Source organism: Hypanus sabinus, chromosome 6, assembly GCF_030144855.1.
Source record: "Hypanus sabinus isolate sHypSab1 chromosome 6, sHypSab1.hap1, whole genome shotgun sequence".
NCBI classification, from domain to species: domain Eukaryota; kingdom Metazoa; phylum Chordata; class Chondrichthyes; order Myliobatiformes; family Dasyatidae; genus Hypanus; species Hypanus sabinus.
The window spans coordinates 180597533-180607085 of NC_082711.1; positions in this window are offsets into that span (position 1 = coordinate 180597533).

Genomic DNA, 9553 nt, shown 5'->3' on the forward strand with positions numbered 1-9553 from the left:
ACAGCCGCTGGCGAGAGCAGGTCAGATGACTGGTCACGTGACGCGAGTCCCGCTCCAGCGGAGCACGTGACCCGGAACTCGGAAACAGATGAGCTGTGTCTTGCTGCCCCAGGGCTGGGTAAACTCAAGCGGGAGAGGAGAGTGGGCCGGAGGAGGTCAATATGAACAACATTTCCACCACAATAAAGCAACACCATGGATTGGCAACACGAGTGAATCTGCAGATGCTGGAAATAAATAAAAACACAAAATGCTGGCAGAACTCAGCAGGCCAGACAGCATCTGTGGGAGGAGGTAGACTCCTGATGAGGGGTTTCGGCCCGAAACGTCGTCACTACCTCCTCCCACAGATGCTGTCTGACCTGCTGAGTTCTGCCAGCATTTTGTGTTTTTATTTAACCATGGATAAGTCATGTCTGTTACTTTATCTTATGGATGCCAAACTCATGTCTTCCCAAACAGATCCTTTACTCCCCGTCACTCAGCCCCTGGTGGAGAAAAGAAACGGTTCAAGGCTAACATCAGAATCAGCCTGAAGAAATTCAACATTACATCCAAACACCGAGAAGACATTGCACTCAATAGACGCACCTGGAGGAAATCTGTCAAAGAGGGAGCTGCGACCTGCTCTGTGCCACAGACAACATGGCAACTGCAGAAGGACAGACTGAGCAGCCAAGAGACCCAGCCACTGAGCACCCACACACTCCACTTACTCTTGGCAACACTGCACCAGAATATGTGAATCCTGGATCCTGAGGACCCAGCAACAGACAACCACCAGGAGAACATGGAGTGATTACATTCCTGCTGAGAGGAGTCAGGGGTGATGGAGAAGGAGGAGGGGGGCAAAAAGGGACAGAGAGGTGGTCTGTGAAATAAGGGAAAGGGAAGGGGCTCTGACTGCTACACCCTGTAAATCAGCCCTAGACCAAGAGGGAAACCGGGTCAGGGTCTTCTCACAAATCTCTCCCTGTCCTTTGCCCAGCGATCCCATTTATTAGTCCCTCCAGTGACATTGGGGGAGCAATTTCCAGAGATCCAGCACTCTCAGAGGGAAGAAATTCCTTCTTACCTCCATCGGAAACAAGTGACCCTCGAGTATGACCCAACCCTCATGTCCTAGTTGCCCCCACTGATCATCCAGCCAGCAAACTCTCCCTAACTCCAACACATTTCAGAAAGCAGGGGCAACGGGCGACAAGGAGATGGCAGATGAGCTAAATGAGTATTTTGGATCGGTCTTCACTGTGGAAGACACTGCCCATGTGCCAGACGTTGAAGAGTCTGAGGGGATAGAGTGAGTGCAGATACTATGGAGCTCAGCAGACCAGGCGGCATCTGTGGAGATGAGTACAATCGACATTTCAAGCCAAGACCCTTTGGCAGGACTGGAGAAACAAAGCTGAGGAATAAGTGTACTGGGGGGAAAGGAGAGAGAAACAAAAGGAGATAGGTGAAATCTGAAGGTGTGGGTATGAAGTGAAGAGCTAGGAAGTTGATTGGTGAGGGATACAGGGCTGGGGAAGCAGGACTCTGATAGGAAAGGACAGAAGGCCGGGGAAGAACGAAAATGCGGAAGGAGCACCAGAGAGAGGGAGGTGACGGGCGGACAAGGAGATAAAGTGAGAGAGAGAAAAGAGGATGGGAAATGTGTCTGACCCATATCACTGTCCCAGACCAGGCCGGTGACAGATCCACATCACTGTCCTAGACCAGGCCTGTGAAAGATCCACATCACTGTCCCAGACCAGGCCGGTGACAGATCCATATCACTGTCCCAGACCAGGCCGGTGACAGATCCACATCACTGTCCCAGACCAGGCCTGTGTCTGAACCATATCACTCTCCCAGACCAGGCCGGTGACAGATCCACATCACTGTCCTAGACCAGGCCTGTGAAAGATCCACATCACTGTCCCAGACCAGGCCTGTGTCTGACCCATATCACTGTCCCAGACCAGGCCTGTGTCTGACCCATATCACTGTCCCAGACCAGGCCTGTGTCTGAACCATATCACTCTCCCAGACCAGGCCGGTGACAGATCCACATCACTGTCCTAGACCAGGCCTGTGAAAGATCCACATCACTGTCCCAGACCAGGCCTGTGTCTGACCCATATCACTGTCCCAGACCAGGCCTGTGACAGATCCACACCACTGTCCCAGACCAGGCCTGTGAAAGATCCACATCACTGTCCCAGACCAGGCCTGTGAAAGATCCACATCACTGTCCCAGACCAGGCCTGTGACAGATCCACACCACTGTCCCAGACCAGGCCTGTGAAAGATCCACATCACTGTCCCAGACCAGGCCTGCGTCTGACCAACATCACTGTCCAAGACCAGCCCTGTATGTGACCCACTTCTCTGTCCCAGCCAAGGTCTGCACGTGACACACATCGCTGTCCCGGACGAGGTCTATACGTGACCCACATCACTGTCACAGACCAGGTCTGTATGTGACCCACATCACTGTCCCAGACCAGGCCTGTGTCTGACCCATATCACTGTCCCAGACCAGGCCTGCGTCCGACCCACATCACTGTCCCAGACCAGGTCTGTGTCTGACCCACATCTCTGTCCCGGACCAGGCCTGTGTCTGACCCACATCACTGTCCCAGACCACGTCTGTACGTGACACACATCACTGTCCCTGACGAGGTCTGTACGTGACACACATCACTGTCCCAGACCAGGTCTGTATGTGACCCACATCACTGTCCCAGACCAGGCCTGTGTCTGACCCATATCACTGTCCCAGACCAGGCCTGTGTCCAACCCACATCACTGTCCCAGACCAGGTCTGTGTCTGACCCACATCTCTGTCCCGGACCAGGCCTGTGTCTGACCCATATCACTGTCCCGGACCACGTCTGTACGTGACACACATCACTGTCCCGGACCAGGTCTGTACGTGACACACATCACTGTCCCGGACCAGGTCTGTACGTGACCCACATCTCTGTCCCAGACCAGGTCTGTATGTGACGCACATCTCTGTCCCAGACCAGGTCTGTATGTGACCCACATCACTACCCCAGACCAGATCTGTGTCTGACCCACATCACTGTCCCGGACCAGGTCTGTACGTGACACACATCACTGTCCCGGACCAGGTCTGTACGTGACCCACATCTCTGTCCCAGACCAGGTCTGCGTCTGACCCACATCACTGTCCCACACCAGGTCTGTACGTGACCCACATCTCTGTCCCAGACCAGGTCTGCGTCTGACCCACATCACTGTCCCACACCAGGTCTGTACGTGACCCACATCTCTGTCCCAGACCACGCATGTGTCTGACCCACATCTCTGTCCCAGACCAGGTCTGTGTCTGACCCACATCACTGTCCCAGACCAGGTCTGTGTCTCACCCACATCTCTGTCCCAGACCAGGCATGTGTCTGACCCACATCTCTGTCCCAGACCAGGTCTGTGTCTGACCCACATCACTGTCCCAGACCAGGTCTGTATGTGACCCATTTCTCTGTCCCAGACCAGGTCTGTGTCTGACCCACATCTCTGTCCCAGACCAGGTCTGTATCTGACCAACATCATTGTCCCAGACCAGGTCTGTGTCTGACCCACTTCTCTGTCCCAGACCAGGCCTGTGTCTGACCCACATCACTGTCCCAGACCAGGCCTGTGTCTGACCCACATCTCTGTCCCAGACCAGGCCTGTGTCTGACCCACATCACTGTCCCAGACCAGGTCTGTATGTGACCCACATCTCTGTCCCAGACAGGTCTGTGTTTGACCCACATCTCTGTCCCAGACTAGGTCTGTGTCTCACCCACATCTCTGTCCCAGACCAGGTCTGTGTCTGACCCACATCTCTGTCCCAGACCAGGCCTGTGTCTGACCCACATCACTGTACCAGACCAGGTCTGTGTCTGACCCACATCTCTGTCCCAGACCAGGTCTGTGTCTGACCCACATCACTGTCCCAGACCAGGCCTGAGTCTGACCCACATCTCTGTACCAGACCAGGTCAGTAGGTGACCAACATCACTCTCCCAGAAAAGATCTGTATTTGACCCATATCACTGTCTCAGACAATGCCTGTGTCAGATCCACATCTCTGTCCCAGACCAGGTCTGTATGTGACCCACACCTCTGTCCCAGACCAGGTCTGTATGTGACCCACATCTCTGTCCCAGACCAGGCCTGTGTCTGACCCACATCACTGTCGAGAACAGGCCTGTGTCGGACGCACATCACTGTCCCAGACCAGGCCTGTGTCTGACCCACATGACTGTCCCAAACCAGGTGTGTATGTGACCCACATCTCTGTCCCAGACCAGGCCTGTGTCTGACACATATCACTGTCCCAGACCAGGTCTGCGACTGACCGACATCACTGTCCCAGACCAGGTCTGTACGTGACCCTTATCTCTGTCCCAGACCAGGTCTGTATGTGACCCACATCTCTGTCCCAGACCAGGTCTGTGTCTGACCCACATCACTGTCCCAGACCAGGCATGTGTCTGACCCACATCTCTGTCCCAGACCAGGCCTGTGTCTGACCCACATCACTGTCCCAGACCAGGCCTGTGTCTGACCCACATCTCTGTCCCAGACCAGGCCTGAGTCTGACCCACATCACTGTCCCAGACCAGGTCTGCGTCTGACCCACATCACTGTCCCAGACCAGGTCTGTACGTGACCCACATCTCTGTCCCAGACCAGGCCTGGGTCAGACCCACATCACTGTTCCAGACCAGGTCTGTATGTGACCCACTTCTCTGTCCCGGACCAGGTCTGTATGTGACCCACATCACTGTCCCGGACCAGGTCTGTATGTGACCCACATCACCGTCCCAGACCAGGTCTGAATGTGACCCACATCTCGGTCCCAGACCAGGTCTGTATGTGACCCACATCACAGTCCCAGACCAGGCCTGTACGTGACCCACATCGCTGTCCCAGACCAGGTCTGTACGTGATCCACATCACTGTCCCAGACCAGGCCTGTATGTGACCCACATCTCGGTCCCAGACCAGGTCTGTGTCTGACCCACATCACAGTCCCAGACCAGGGCTGTATGTGACCCACATCTCTGTCCCAGACCAGGTCTGTGTCTGACCTACATCTCTGTCCCAGACCAGGCCTGTGTCTGACCCACATCACTGTCCCAGACCAGGCCTGTGTCTGACCCACATCTCTGTCCCAGACCAGGCCTGTGTCTGATCCACATCACTGTCCCTGACCAGGTCTGTATGTGACCCACATCTCTGTCCCAGACAGGTCTGTGTTTGACCCACATCTCTGTCCCAGACCAGGTCTGTATCTGACCAACATCACTGTCCCGGACCAGGTCTGTGTCTGACCTACATCTCTGTCCCAGACCAGGCCTGTGTCTGACCCACATCACTGTCCCAGACCAGGTCTGTATGTGACCCACATCTCTGTCCCAGACAGGTCTGTGTTTGACCCACATCTCTGTCCCAGACTAGGTGTGTGTCTCACCCACTTCTCTGTCCCAGACCAGGTCTGTGTCTGACCCACATCACTGTCCCAGTCCGGGCCTGTGTGGCCCACATCTCGGTCCTAGATGTCTCTGGGGGTTGCAGGGAATGTGTTCGTCTGGGTGCTGTGTGGGTTGTGTGTATCTGGGGTCAGAATTATAAAGCGGTCACCTGTCAGACAGAACCCACATCCTGTATCACCGTGCTCGCTCTCTGGCTATCGCTGTTCACATCAGCGTGTTTCGAGGCTGTGAATGGGGCAGGGACTCGTGCTTTCCACTCGAGTTCACACACCAGAAACTGTGGTGCTTGTTAACTCTTTCATTGCTGCAGAACATCCCGTTGTAACCTCATGGCTTTGCTTTGTGTATCACGACTTGTTACTGACAATCAGAATCAGGCTTATTGTCACACGTACACGTTCTGAAATTTGTTGTTTTATGCCAGCAATACAGTATTAGTAACTTATAGTATCAGAAAATCACCGTGTTACAATAATTTATGTATTAATAATATATAATAAGACCGTCAGATATTGGAGCAGAAGTTGGCCATTCAGCCCATTGAGTCTGCTCTACAATTTAATCATGGGTTGGTCTATTCTTCCAGTCATCCCCACTCCCCTGCCTTCTCCCCATATCATTTGATGCCCTGGCTAATCAAGAACCTATCAGTCTCTGCCTTAAATATACCCAATGACTTGGCCTCCACAGCTGCTTCTAGCAACAATTTCCACACATTTACCACTCTCTGACTAAAGTAATTCCTCCACATCTCAGTTCTAAAAGAACATCCTTTAATCCTGAAGTCTTGCCCTCTTGTCCTAGACTCCCCTACCATGGGAAATAATTTTGATTATCTAATCTGTTCAGGCCTTTTAACATTCAGAATATTTCTATGAGATCCCCCCTCATTCTCCTGAACTCCAGGGAATACAGCCCAAGAGCTGCCAGACGTTCCTCATACGGTAACCCTTTCATTCCTGGAATCATTCTCATGAATCTTCTCTGAACCCTCTCCAATGTCAGTATATCCTTTCTAAAATAAGGAGCCCAAAACTGCACACAATACTCCAAGTGTGGTCTATAGAGCCTCAACATCACATCCCTGCTCTTATATACCTCTAGAAATGAATGCCAACATTGCATTCCCCTTCTTCACCACCGACTCATCCTGGAGGTTAACCTTTAGGGTATCTTGCACAAGGACTCCCAAGTCCCTTTGCATCTCTGCATTTTGAATTATCTCTCCATCTAAATAATAGTCTGCCCATTTATTTCTTCCACCAAAGTGCATGACCATACACTTTCCAACATTATATTTCATTTGCCACTTCTTTTCCCATTCCTCTAAACTATCTAAATCTCTCTGCAGGTTCTCTGTTTCCTCAACACTACCCGCTCCTCCACCTATCTTTGTATAATTGGCAAATTTAGCACAAATCCATTAATCCCATAGTCCAAATCATTGACATACATCGTAAAAAGCATCAGTCCCAACACCGACCCCTGTGGAACTCCACTGGTAACCGGCAGCCAGCCAGAATAGGATCCCTTTATTGCCACTCTCTGTTCTCTGCCGATCAGCCAACACTCCACCCATGCTGGTAACTCCCCTGTAATTCCATGGGCTCTTATCTCCATAAGCAGCCTCATGTGCAGCACCTTGTCAAAGTCCCTCTGAAAATCCAAGTACACCAGGTCTATTGCATCTCCTTTGTCTACCCTGCTTGTAATTTCCTCAAAGAAATGCAGTAGGTTAGTCAGGATGGATTTTTCTTTCAGGAAACCACTCTGGCTTTGGCCTGTCTTGTCACGTGCCTCCAGGTACTCCATAATCTCATCCCTAACAATTGATTCCGACAACTTCCCAACCACTGATGTCAGGCTAACAGGTCTATAGTTCCCTTTCAGCTGCCTCCCACCCCTCTTAAATAGTGGAGTAACATTTGCAATTTTCCTGTCATCTGGTACAATGCCAGAATGTATCGATTCTTGAAAGATCATTGTTAATGTCTCCTCAGTCTCTCCAGCTACTTCCTTCAGAACCCGAGGGTGCATTCCATCAGGTCCAGGAGATTTATCGACCTTCGGACCATTCAGCTTCCTGAGCACTTTCTCAGTTGTAATTGTCACTGCACAAACTTCACTTCCCTGACACCCTTGAATGTCCGGTATACGGCAGATGTCGTCCACTGTGAAGACTGATGCAAAATACAAATTCAGTTCCTCTGCCATTTCTGCATCTCTTATTACAATATCTCCAGGGTCATTCTCTACTGGTCCTATATATACAGGTGCCTCCCCCCCCACCCCCGTGTTTCGAACGTTCGCTTTATGACACCTCACTGTTACAAAAGACCTACATTAGTTACCTGTTTTCGCTAACAGAGGTGTTTTCACTGTTACGAAAAAAGGCAGCGCATGCCAAGCAGCCAAGCTCCTCCCCCGGAACTGCATTCTAGCCACCATTGCTTAAACACGTGCCTGTGAGCATCTGTGCTTTATGTCCATTTGTTTTGTGCATCCGTTAGCAAGATGAGTTCTAAGGTATTGGAAAAGCCTAAAAGAGCACGTAAGGGTGTTACACTTAGTGTAATATTTTTCCCAGGTTGGGAAATCAAGAACTCGAGGACACAGATTTAAAATAAGGGAGAGAGAAGCTGAGAGTGGGCAGTGTATGTAATGAGTTACCAGAAGAGATTGAGGCAGGTACAATAACAACATGTAAAACAGTACAGGCCCTTCAGCCCACAATGTTGTGCCAAACTTATAACCCACTCTATGATCAGTCTAACCCTTCCCTCCCACGTCATCACCCATGTGCCATCCTAAATGTCCCTGATGTATCGGCCTCCACCACCACCCCTGGCAGGGAGTTCCACTCACCCACCACTCGCTGTGTGAAAAGCCTAGCTCTGATATCCCCTTCGTACTTCCCTCCAATCTCCATAAAATTATGCCCCCTCATATTAGCCATCTCCACCCTGGGAAAAAGTCTCTGGCTGTCCACTCTATCCTTGCCTCTTCTCATCCTGTACACCTCTGTCAAGCCATCTCTCACCCTCCTTCACTCCAGAGAGAAAAGCCCTGGCTCACTCCACCTCTCCTCACAAGACAGGCAGCATCCTGGTCAATCACACCGGCTTCCTCCCAAGGGACTTGGACAGGAACATGCACAGGAAAGGTTTAGAGCAGGAGTTGGTCACCCGGTAAGACCAGGGTTTAGAGTGATATGAGCCAAGCATAGTCAATGGGACTGGCTTAGGCTGGTCAGCAGGGAGTGCTTGGGCCAAAGGGCCTGTCTTGGTGCTGTGTGACAGGGCAGCACCCCCTTGGAACCAGGTTCCACCTGAGTCCAAGACCAAAGCGAGGAGGCTGGTGGGACATGGGGCAGGTTTAGCCTCTCTTCCTGAGACCCTGGAGAACCAGACAACAGCTGAGTGGTCGGACCTTGCACAGCTCACCCAGCGACAGATGGTGGTCTTGGTGGCGATATGCCACCTCCACCTGCTCATGACAACACACACAAGCTGCTGGTCAGGCAGCATCTGTGGAGATGAACAAACATTTCAGGCTGAGGCCCTTCCGTTTGTTTTTGCAGTGCGTTGTCTTTTCTTGCACGTTGGTTGTTTGTTCTGTTGGGTGCGGTCTTTCACTGATTCTATTGTGTTTCTTGTATTTACTGTGAATCCCTGCAAGAAAACGAATGTTTTAATGGTTGTAAATGCTGACAGATTTGTACTTTGACAATTAATTTACTTTGAACTTCCTTTGGAAAGGAAGGAGGTAGAAGCCGGGAGAAGGAGTTTGCCTCTGCCACACCCGAACCAGTTTCTCAGGCGTGATGGTATTCCCTTCTCGCTATGCCAGAGACGAGCACTCAGCCCAGAGGTACAGTGTGAGAATGAGATGTTTCGCGGCAGCAGGCAAGCAGCACAGCACCGGAAACCACAGGCTGCTCCTGGAGTCGGAGGTACCATGCGAGGCAGTGGGCTGTTGGTAATGTGGAAGGAAATGGTCTGAGTGAGTGTGTCGTCACGTCGGGCAGAGTGAGTGAGTGAGCAGGACCTCGAGGGAGA